General features: G+C 50.6%; 1 long non-coding RNA gene across 1 annotated transcript; it reads left to right on the top strand.

Moving 5' to 3' along the window:
- Positions 1-1,171: 1,171 nt before the first annotated feature.
- Positions 1,172-11,928, top strand: LOC116967987. Its single transcript, XR_004410378.1, has 3 exons — positions 1,172-1,185; positions 11,708-11,728; positions 11,918-11,928. It is a non-coding gene; the product is annotated as an uncharacterized LOC116967987 (long non-coding RNA).
- Positions 11,929-12,192: the final 264 nt, after the last annotated feature.

Raw genomic sequence — 12,192 nt, 5'->3', positions numbered from 1 at the left:
TTTAGATGGGTTAATATGTGTTGAGATTGGTTTAGAGGGGATTAAAGGGGTTGAAGGGGGTTTAAAGGGGATAGAGGGGCTTAGAGGGGTTCGGAGGGCTTTAGAGGACTTTAGAGGGCTTTAAAGGGATTTAGATGGGTTTAGGAGGGTTTAGAGGGGATTAGAGGGGGTTTCGAGCGGTTTAGAGGAGTTCATATCAGTTCAGAGGGAATTAGAGGGATTTAAAGGGGGTTTAGAGAGGTACAGAAGGTTTCAAAGGTGTTCTGAAGGAATTAGATGTGTTCAGAGGTTCAGAGGGGTTTAGAGTGCTTTAGAGGGGTTTAGATATGTTTAGAGGGGATCAGTGGGGTTTATTGTGGTTTCTCGAGGTTTAGAGGGGTTTCGGGGTTAAAAGGATGTAGGGGGATTCAGAGCCGTTCATAGCGATACCGAAGGTTTTCGTGGGGTTTTGAGGTATTCCGAGTGGTTCCGATGTGTTTTGGAGGGTTTCGAGGTGTTTAGGGAGGTTTAGAAGGATTTATAGGCGTTTACAGATGATTAGGGGGCTTTAAAGTGGGTTTAGATAGGTTCAGAGGGGTTTAGAGGGTGTTTAGAGGGTTTCAGATGTGTTCAGAGGTGTTCAGAGGGGGTTCAGAAGAGTTTAGAAAGGTTTAGGGGGGTTTCGAGTGGTTTAGAGGAGTTAATATGTGTTGTGATTGGTATAGAGGGGTTTGGAGCGTTTTAGAGGGGTTTAGAGGGGGATAAGAGTGGATTGGAGTGGTTTAGAGCGGTTTATAGGGGTTCAGAGGTGTTCTGATGGGTTTAGAGATGTGGTTTGGAGCGGTGTACAAGGGTTCAGTGGTGTTTAGAGAGGGTTAGAGTTGTTTAGAGGAGTTGGGATAGGTTCGACGGTGCTGAGATGGGTTGAGAGGGGTTTGGCTGGGTTTAGGTTGTTTCAGAGCTGTTAAGATGTTTTTAGAGGTGTTCAGAGAGGTTCAGATGGGTTCAGAGGGTTTTAGATTGGTTTGGAGACTTTTAGATGGGATTAGATGGCTTCACATGGGTTTATAGAGGTTCAGAGGGGTTTAGAGGGGATTAGAGGGGTTTGGTGGCTTGGAGAGGTTTACAGGGGTTTAGGGTGTTCAGAGGGATTTAGATGGGTTTAAAGGTGTTTGGAGAGCTTTAGAGGGGTTTAGAGGGTTTTAGGTGGGTGGTGTCGAGGGGTTTGGAGTTGATTACATGGGTGTAGAAATGTTCAGAGATGTTCAGAGGGGTTTAGAGGGGTTTACATGGCATCAGAGGGGTTTAGAGGCGTTCAGTGGAGAGTACGTTTGAAGCTGTAGAAGCGAATCTCACCTCAGCCCTAGATGAGCTACACCTCTACTACGAGCGCAACCACCTACACGCAAACCCTGTGAAGACCCAAGCCTGCTCGTTCCATCACAGGAACCGGGAAGCAAACAGACCCCTTAAGATCACATGGTCAGGAACATCTCTTGAGCACTGCACCAACCCTGTCTACCTCGGTGTAACACTGGATCGCACTCTCTCGTATAAGGAACACGTCAAAAACACCAAATTGAAAGTTAACTCCCGAAATAACAACCTCCGGAAGCTGACCAACTCCAAATGGGGAGCCACAGCACACACATTAAGATCTACTGCTCTGACCCTGCGCTACTCCTCTGCGGAGTATGCGTGTCCTGTTTGGGAGAGATCATCCCATGCCAAGTGTAGATGGTTTATGCATGCAACCTATAACGTAGCTACCTCAATACCACTAACCACGCCTACCCATATCAGTATAACTGTGAGATCCTCCCTTTGTTCCTCCCTGTTGGTTCCAGCACGCCTGAAGACTAGATGCAGTCAGTGCTGGGACGTGTATACCATGTGCTATAATAAATGACTCAGTAAAGGTTATAGTGTGTTAGACTTCACGCCTTTACATGGTGTCAGCAAGTAAGCCTAGCGCCTCCTGTTTATCGGTTTTTATTTCTCCCTTTTGTATCAGTGTTTAATTTCATTTTGACATGGCATCTTCATGCTGAAAGCCATATCCCCTTGTCTTTGACGCTGACATTGCGGAACGATGAGCGACTTTTGTGTTGGAATTCAATCACGTTGTTAACATTGTGCACCGAAATGACCCAGATGCGGTCAAAGCCTCCATTTTGTTGAACCTTGCCGGTCCAGACGACATGAAACGGGCTCAAGCTTTCGTCTACACTCCAGAGGTCCTGGATGACAACGACCAGGTCGTCGCGCCGGCGGAATCTGCTAATGACCCGGTATGTCTCTTGCGCAAATTTTCGGAGATTTGTGAATTGCCCTCCAACCGCATATTGGAGCGGGCTAGATTATTTACTCGTAAGCATCAGCCTGATGAGCCTGTTGAGTGTTTTATCGCCGACCTGCGCTACCTGGCTCAGCGGTGCCGTTTCGATACCATGCGTGATCAACTCACCAGGGATATCCTGGTCACCGGCATGCTAGATCAGAAACTACGTGCAGATCTGGTTCAGAAGCCGGACCTCACTCTAACTCAGGCTATGCATGCCTGCCGTATCGCTGAAGTGGTTGTCCCGCCACATGGGCTGAGGGGGTCCGAAAACCGTACTGTAAACCTAACGGGCTTCGCCGTGCCTCGTCGCAGGCAGGACAATTTTCGCCCTCCGCCGCGTCCCGCCCGCACATCCAGGGTCCCGAATACCAAGAACTGCCCCAACTGCAGTTATGTCCACTCCATGCAGTCCCAGTGCCCGTCATTTGGAAAAGCCTGTAATTTCTGTGGTAAAATGAACCATTTTGCAGCTGTATGCCGCTCCCGTGGGAACGCTCCCCAACCTTCCAGACAATTCTTAAACAACCTTCAGCAGGTTGATAATGACCTCCAATCTCAGTCTTCTGCCGACACTGCCCACGACTCTGAGCTCAGCATTTCCATGGGAGACACCAGTATTTACACTCTCCTCCATAGCCGATCTCGCCTCCCCGATCCTTCTGTGCTCGTTACTGTGAACAACAAGTCCTTCTCTGCGAAGCTGTTGTCTGCTGATCGCTCTATACTGCGTGCTTATGGGGGAGAAGAGCTAACACCTGTGGGGAGGGCCACCTTCCACTGTGTGCTGCAGAAAGCATCCCGTGACCTGTCGTTTTTCATTCTGGACTGTGACTGCGTGACTCTTTTGAGTAATCAAGCCTGCCTGGATCTTGGTCTAGTGTCTTTCGACCGCACGGTCCACGAATTGCGGGTGATGCTGAACCCACTCTCCGAGTACCCCGACCTCTTCGATGACAAATTGGGGAAGCTGCCTCTTGTGTACAATATTGCTACTGACCCCTCTGTCACGCCTGTGATCCGTGCCGCACACAGGGTGTCATTCGCTATGAAGGACAAGGTGGAAGCCATGCTGAACAACATGGTTAAAATAGGGGTGTTGGAAGCCGTCAGCGATCCCACCGAGTGGGTCTCCACCATGGTCGCCACCACGAAGAAGGGTAAGAACGAGATACGGGTGTGCATCAACCCCAAGGATTTAAATATGGCTATAAAACGTCCCCACTACCCTATGCGGACTGTAGAAGTTGTTGCTGCCCAGGTCGGTCAGGCCACAGTATTTTCGGTCCTCGATGCCAGAAGCTCGCTCTGGCAAGTACCTCTGGACAAACGCTCATCAGACTTAACAAGCTTTAGTACACCCTTCGGAAGGTTCAAGTTTTTACGAATGCCGTTCGGCATCAACTCTGCTAGCGACGTGTTTCAGCGATGCATGGTGCAACTGTTTGCCGGTCTGCCGTGTGCCATTATTGTGGATGACATTCTTGTTTATGGAAGAGATGCTGCTGAGCATGAACGCAACCTCCGACGGATTCTTGACCGCGCTCGCCAGATAAACCTAAAGCTTAACCCGTCTAAATGCAGGTTTCGTGTAGCTGAGGTGCCATATATTGGCCACATTTTCACGTCCCGCGGGCTGAAACCTGATCCGCAGAAGACAAACGCTATCTCTGAGCTGCCTGCCCCGTCTGATGTTTCCAGCCTGCAGCGGTTCCTGGGTATGGTCAACTACCTGGGCAAATTAATCCCGAACCTCAGCGATCTGAGCGCGCCTCTGAGGCAACTGACAAAGAAGGACATCGCCTGGTCCTGGTTTCCCCAACACCAGCAGGATTTCGATCACCTCAAAACGAAGCTGATCAGCACACCGACTCTTCGGTTCTTCAATCTGCAGCGTCCAATCGTGGTGACGTGCGATGCTTCCCGTTTTGGGCTCGGTGCTGCCTGCCTGCAGCTCTATGGTGATGTATCGCTGCAGCCCATATCCTATGCCTCGCGGACTATGACGGACACCGAGCAGCGCTATGCTCAAATAGAGAAGGAGCTTCTGGCGGTTGTGTTTGTCTGCTCCAAATTCAAGGACTTCCTTTTCGGTGCCAGGTTCACTGTCGATACGGATCATCAACCCTCAGTCACTTTCCTCAACAAGCCAATCCACATCGCCCCGACCAGACTGCAGCGGATGATGCTGCAACTACAGCGGTTCGACTTCAAGATCGTGTACAAGAAGGGCACTGAGATGCACGTGGCTGACGCCCTGTCCAGAGCTCCCCGGTCCTCCTGCGACAGACATCCCTACGAACAGGAGGACTTGCAGGTTCTCAACGTCAATTTCGTTCCCTCCAAACAGCTGCAGTGCCTGGTTGAGCACACTGCCAACGACCCCGATCTGCAACAGCTTGCTGCTGTCATCAGGCGTGGGTGACCCGACAAGCGCACCTCGTTGCCAGCGGGGGTACTTCCCTTCTTTCTGGTTCGCGATGAACTGGGGCTCCGGGACGGGATCTTCATCAAGGGTCACAAGGTGGTCGTCCCCGCCTCCCTGTATGCCTCGTACTACACCGCTGCCCACATGGGGCATCCAGGAGCCGATGCCACAGTCTCACATGCCCAAGAACAATACTATTGGCCTGGCATGGCAAAGTACATTAAGGCCCGTGTAGCCTCCTGCCCTGATTGCAACTCTCTTGTCCCTCACCAGCAGCGCCAGCCGCTTCTACAGCAGCCGGCCCCTGACATGCCCTGGACATCGCTGGCAGCAGACATTTTTGATTGGCGTGCTAAGCAATACCTCGTGTTGGTTGATTCCTAATCGAACTGGTTCGAAGTTGACCTTCTCCCTGCCATCACCTCTGAGATGGTCATCAACAAGCTGCGCCGACACTTCGTCACCTTTCGATCCCCGGTCCGTTTACACACCGACAACGGTCGTCAGTTCACCAGCGCAGAGTTCAACGCTTTTGCCGTGAAGTGGAACTTCACTAATTTCACCAGCAGCCCAGAATACCCGCAGAGCAATGGCCTGGCCGAGCGTGCTGTCCGCAGCGCCAAGACCTTGCTCGAACAGTCTCGTCTCTCCAACAGTGATTTCTACCAGGGCTTGTTAAACCTCCGTAACATTTCCAGGGACAATACCATGCGATCCCCTGCTCAACGTCTGATGTCACGCGTTTTTCGCCCTCCGATGCCGATCGCACATCAATCCTTGGTGCCAAAGGTCCTTCAGCCTGCAACTGTCCAGCAACGGATTGCTCAACGTCATGAAGTTCAGCGCCGCTCCCACGACAATTCCTGCCGCCCCCTCTCACCTCTGCTGCCTGGCTAGGTCGTTCGCTTGCAGACTTCCACCGGTTTCTCCCGACTCGCAACCGTGGTCGGGGTGGACAATTCGCCACGGTCCCACTTGGTCGACTTTGAAGGGACTATCTATCGCCACAGCCGCCAGCACCTGCTGGCTGTCAACGAGCCTAAGCCATCCCCTGCGGCCCCGCATGCTCCTCGGTTGCGTTTCGAGCCTGCCCCCACTAGCTACCCCTCGACTCGCATGCCCCCATCTGCTCCTCCGGGTTTCTCAACCCCTGTCCGCTCCTCCCCTTCCCGCGCTCCTCTCTCACTGCCTGCTCCAATCTCTCCTGCACAGTCCCCTTCCCTGGGCTCTCCTGTGCCGGTCGGCTCCCCTTCCGCATTCCAGGCTGAGTCTCCGCCTGCGTTCTCCATTCCAGCTGTTCCTGCTCCTCCTCCTCTTCTTTCTGTTGGGGAGGGTGAGGGTGCCATGCGCACCCGCTCGGGTCGGGTTGTCAGACCTCCTGACCGTTACGATGATTTCGTTTAGATTTGCAGGTTTTGTATAATCTCCCTGCCACTGTTGTATCTTTGATTTCTTAATTTCCTAAGGGGAATGATGTAGATGATTTATGCATGCAACCTATAACGTAGCTACCTCAATACTACTAACCACGCCTACCCATATCAGTATAACTGTGAGATCCTCCCTTTGGTCCACCCAGTTGGTTCCAGTACGCCTGAAGACTAGATGCAGTCAGTGCTGGGACGTGTGTACCATGTGCTATAATAAATGACTCAGTAAAGGTTACAGTGTGTTAGACTTCACTCCTTTACACCAAGAAACTAGACCCAGCGTTGAATAACACCTGCCGCTCAATCACTGGCTGCTTGAAGCCCACCAACATAAACAACCTGTACCCCCTCGCTGGCATTGCCCCTGCTGATGTGAGACGGGAAGTCGCCAGCCGAGTAGTGATGACCAAGGCCACCAGTGATGAACGCCACGTCCTCTGCGGACCTGTACCCCCGGCCCAACGGCTGAAGTCCAGGAGAAGCTTTCTCAGCCATGTCCAGCCGCTAATACCATCACGGGAAGAAACCAGACTCCAACTATGGACAAAAAGGCTTGAGAACGACCCCGCTCATACTGACATGGATATCCCTCCTTCTGAAGCCCTCCCTCCGGGCTCAGAAGCACCATGGGTCAAGTGGAAGACGCTCCACCGCCTGAGAACAGGAACAGGGCGATCAAAAGCTGCCATGGCCAGATGGGGCTATGAGACTGGCCAAACCACCTGTGAATGTGGAGAAGAGGTCCATACAATGCAGCACTGCCTTGTCTGCCCCCTACTACCCAACCAGTGCAGCCCAAAGGATCTTGCAGTGTTCAATAAAAACGCAAAGGACTGTGTAAACTAATGGGAAACTGTCAGGTAACCAACCAGCTTCAAATACTTGAAAAGAATAAGTGGACGTTGGAGGCGTTTAGGGGGGTTTAGTGGGTTTCAGAGGTGTTCAGAGGTGTTTTGAGGGGTTTAGAGGGCTTTCGAGGGATATAAATGGGGTACTAGTGGTGCCGAGGTGTTTATAGGAGTTGCGTAGGCTTTAGAGCGGACTCGAGTGGTTCCAAGGGGTTTAGAGAGGTTTAGAGGGGTTCCGATAGGTTCAAAGAGTTAAAGAAGTGTTCGGAGGGGTCCATAAGGGTTTAGAAGCGGGTTAGATGGCTGTTGAGGGGTTTAGAGATGTTCAGATGTGTTAGGAGGGGTTTCGAGGGTGTTAGAGGGGCTTAAATAGTGTTAGGGGGGTTCAGAGGGGTTCATAGGTGTTTGGAGGCGTGTAGATGGGTTTAGATGGGGATTGAAGGGTATACAGGTGTTTAGAGGTGCTCAGAGGGGTGTGCAAGTATATATAAGGGTTCCGAGGTGTTTAGAGGCATTTAGAGGTGCTCAGAGGTGCTTAGAGGTGTTAAGATAGGGTGTGGGAGGTTTAGATTGGGTTAGAGGTGGATTATAGATGTTTAGAGGAGTTAAACGTTTTCTGAGGTGTTCAGAGGTATTTTTATGGGATTAGATGGGGTTAAAGCGGTTTAGAGTATTTTAGACGGTTTTAGAGGTGTTCCGAGCGGTGTAGAGGGGTTAGGATGAATTTACAGGGGTTCAATAGTGCTCAGGTGTGTTTAGATGGATTTCGAGTTGTTAAGAGGGATTTCAATGGGTTACGAGGGCTTTGATTGAATTTGCGGGGTTCAGATCTTTATGAGGGGTTTAAAGGGTTTAGAGGGGTTTAGGGTGGTTTAGAGTGGGTTAGAGTGATTCAGAGGGGATTAGAGGGGATTAGAGGAGTTCAGATGAGTTTAGAAGCGTTGAAAGGGGTTTAGAGGGATTTAGAGATGATTCGATCAGTCAGGTGAGTTTGGAGGGGTTTAGAGGGATTTAGATGGGCTTAGATGGTTTTAGAGGTGATTAGATAGCTTCATATGGGTTCAGAGGGGTTCAGAGGGGTTCGTGCGGTTTGGTGTGATTTAAATAGAATTAGAGGGGCTAGAGGGGTTCAGAAGGGTTAAGAGGTGTTTTTAGGGATTTCGAGGGGTTTTGAGGGGTTCAGAGGGTTTCAGAGGGGTTTAGAGGGGGTTAGAGGTGTTTATATGGGTTTAAAGTGGTTTAGAAAGGTGTGCAGGGGTTCAGAGGTGCTCAGATGGGTTGAGAGGGATGTCGAGCGGTTTGAGGGGTTCAGAGGGGATCAGAGTGGTTTAGAGGGGTTTAGAGCTTTAGAGTGGTTCAGAGGCGTTTAAAGGGGATTAGATGGCTTTACACTGGTTTAGAGCGGTTCAGATGGGTTTCGATTAGTTTGGAGGTGTTTAGGGTGGTTTAGAGGGTGTTACAGGGCATAGGAGTAGTTTGGTAGCGTTCGGAGATGTTCAGAGACGTTTAGAGGCGCATCGATGGGGATTACGGTGGGGTTTAGAGGGGTTCAGAGCGTTTCAGGGGAGTGAGTTTGGAGGGGTTTAGAGGGTTTCAGATGCGTGTATAGGGCTTTAGAGGGATTTAGATGTGCTTAGAGGGATTTAGAGGGGTTTAGATGGTGCTAGAGTGGTTTAGGCTGTTTAGAATGGTTCACAATGGTTTCGAGCGGTGTAGAGGAGTTAAGAGGAGTTTAGAGCTGTTCAAGCGGGTTTAGAGAGGCTTAGATGGGGTTACATGGGTTTAAAGGAGTTCACCAGAGTCTCTTCTTCCTGATGAGACTAAAGAAGGTCCATCTCTCTCCTCAGATTCTGGTGAACTTCTACTGCTGAACCATCGAGAGCATCCTTAACAACTGTACACAGTATGGTATAGCAACTGCTCTGTCTCCGACGGGAAAGCACTGCAGAGTGTGGTGAAAATTGCCCAACGCATCACCGATTCCTCACTGCCCTCCATTGAGTCTGTCCAAAGTAAGCGATGGCTGCGAAGGGCGCCCAGCATCGATAAGGGCTGCTCTCACCCCAGCAACTGACTGACTGTTTACCCTCCTACTATCTGGGAGGCGATACAGGTCTCTCCGTTGCCGGACCAGCAGGTCCAGGAACAGCTTCTTCCCAGCGGCTGTTACATTACTTAACTCTGTACCTCGGTCATTGCCAGTCACCCCCCCCCCCCCCCCCCCCCCCCCCCCCCCCCCCTCATGACACTCATTCCACCAGAAAAAAATGTACTACTACTACATTATGTACGTAAATAGATGTATTGCTCATATTCTATGTTCGCTCTTCTGGGGCGATGCTAACTGCATTTCGTAGTCTCTGCACTGTACACTGCACAATGACAATAACGTTTGAATCTGAATCTGAATCACAGGGGTTTAAATGTGTTTTGAAGGGGTTAGATGAGTTTAGATGGGGTTGGAGGTATATAGATAATTTTAGACAGGGTTAGAGGGGTTGAAGGCGGTTTAGACGTGGTCAGATTGGTTGAGAGGTGTTTAGAAGGGTTTCGTGGGATTTACAGGAGTTTCAATGCGTTTAGTGGTGTTTGGAGGGGTTTGGAGGGGTTTGGATGGGGTCTGGAGGGGAATGGATGTGTTTAGAGGGGTTCAGACGGGTCCCTAAGGGTTTAGAGGGGTTTAGAGGGACATGATGAGGCGGCGCGGCTTTCGTCTGCGTTTTTATTATTTTGTGTCTTATGTTTTTATGTAGTTTTTGTTATTTTTGATGGGGTATGTGTGTGGGGGGTGGGGGTGGTGTGGGGGGGGGGGGGTGGGTGTAACTTTTAAATCTCTCCCTGCACGGGAGACCCGACCTTTTCTTTGTCGGGTCTCCGTTGTCGTTAGGGCTGCAACGAGGACCGGCCTCCAACAGGAAGACCGGGGGCTGTGGTGCCGACTACTCACCTCACCGTCGCGGAGCTGGCCGAGTCCAGAGCGGGTGGAGCTGTGGTGGACGCTGCTGCGACCCGACCCCCGGAGATTCGGTGGCTGCAACTGCGGGTTTGGCGGGCGGCACCGGGAGCCCGCGGGTCGCTGGAGGGAGACCGCTTTTCAGGGCTTCCGCAACGGCGACTTCTCCCACCCGAGTTGCGGGGTTGAAGAGCACCTGGAGCGGGGCTTTACAGCACCGCCCCGCGCGGCTTGGAATGGCTGCGGGACTGCGAGCGCGCGCCGGGGGCTCTAACATCAAGACCCGGTGCGCGACCTTGCATCACCCGGCGTGGCTTTAATGGCTGCGGGACAATTCGCCATCGCCCGCCGGGGGCTTTGACTTTGACTTTGACTCTGACATCGGGGGGGGGGGGGAGTGCAGTGGAGAGATACGTTTTTTTGGCCTTCCATCACAGCAATGTGATGGATATTTATGTAAATGATGTTGTGTCTTGGGTCTATTTGTTTGTGGTGTGTGGCTGCAGAAACGACATTTCGTCTGGACCTCAAGGGGTCCAATTGACAATAAATTGAAGTGTATTGTATTGTATTTTATTGTATTGACGGGTTTAGAGGGGTTCAGATATGTTCAAAGGGTGTTTAGAGGGGTTTAGAGGGTGTAGAGGTGTTTAGATGGGTTCGGTGGTTTTCAGGAGTGTTTAGAGGGGTATAGAACGATTTAGATGTGTTCAGAGGTGTTTAGAGGGATTTAGAAGTTTCAGGGGTGTTTAGAGGGGTTCAGATGGGTTCAGAGGGCTTTGGAGGAGTTTAGCGGCGTTTAGCGGGTTCTGATGTGTTTTGAGTGGTTCAGAGTATTTCAGACGTGTTTTGAGTGGTTCAGAGTATTTCAGACCTGTTTGAAGGGGTTTAAACAGATTCAGAGGGGTCCTTACGTGTTTAGAGAGGTTCGGAGGGCTTTTGGGGGGTTTATAGGGTTCAGATCTGTTCGGAGGGAGGTTAGAACGTGTTTCGAGAGGCTTAGAGAGGTTTAGGGTGGTTCAGAGGGGTTCAGATGGGTCTGTAGATGTAGAGGTGTTTAGAGGGGGGTTAGAGGGATACACATTGGTGCAGAGGTGCTCAGATCTGTTTAGAGGGTTTTGGATGTGATTGGAGAGGTTTAGATGGGGTTAGAGAGGTTTAGAGGGGTTTAGAGGGGTATGAGTGGTTTATAGTTTGGAGGAGTTTAGAGGGGTTGAGAGGTGTTCAGAGGTGTTTCGAGGAGTTTAGGGGGGTTAGCGAGGTTTAGAGAATTTTAGACGAGTGTAGAGGGGTTTAGAGGGGTTCCGATCGGTGAAGAGGGGTTAGGAGGAGGTTGGAGGGGTTCAGAAATGTTCAGAGACGTTTGGTGGGGGTTAGAGCGATTCAGAGGTGTCCAGAGGGGTTTCGAGTGGATTAGCTTACTTTTGTTGGGTTTAGAGTGTTTCAGATGTGTTCGGAGCGAGTTAGAGAGGTTTAAAGGTGCTTAGATAGGCGTAGAAGTGTTCAGATTAGTTTGGAGGTGATTAGAGGGAGTTTAGATTGAGTTAGAGGGGTTCAGAGGGGCTCAGAGGGGTTTGGAGAGTTTATAGCGGCTGAGAGGTGCCAAGAGGTGTTTAGAGGTGTTCATGGGAGCTGCGAGGGGGTTTGAAGGGGTTCAGATGGGTTCAGATGGGTTTTGACGAGGTTAGATTGGTTCAAAGGGGTTCCGCGCGGTTCAGACTGGTTTAGAGTGGTTTAGAGGGGTTCAGAGTAGTTTAGAGGGGTTCAGATGTTTTCAGGGGTATTTTGATGGGTTTAAAGGCGTCCAGAGGGGTTTGGAGGGGGTTAGAGGCGTTTAGAGTGGTTTAGAGGGGTTTAGAGTTGTTTAGAGGGGTGGAGGAGTATAGAGGAGTTCAGATGGATCCAGAGGGGTTTGAAGGTGTTTAACGTGAGTTCAAGGGGGTTTAGACGTGTTCAGAGTTGGTGGATGGTGTTTAGAGGAGCTTCGGGGCGGTTTCGAGGGGGTTAGCAGGGGTTCGATTGATTGATTATACCTTTAATAATCCTTTACAGGAAATTACAGTGCCACGGCAGCTTCAAGACAGACATAACACCACACATTTCCTCAAATAGCTTCCATACTTATCAAGTTAAAATACAAGTAAAAATACAAGTTAAAATACAATTAATGAAAAATAGTGCAGTTATTTATGCGCATTATATAACCTTATAGC

This window comes from Amblyraja radiata, chromosome 43 (assembly GCF_010909765.2).
Source record: "Amblyraja radiata isolate CabotCenter1 chromosome 43, sAmbRad1.1.pri, whole genome shotgun sequence".
Taxonomy (NCBI): Eukaryota; Metazoa; Chordata; class Chondrichthyes; order Rajiformes; family Rajidae; genus Amblyraja; species Amblyraja radiata.
This window is presented reverse-complemented; position numbering and strand designations above follow the sequence as displayed.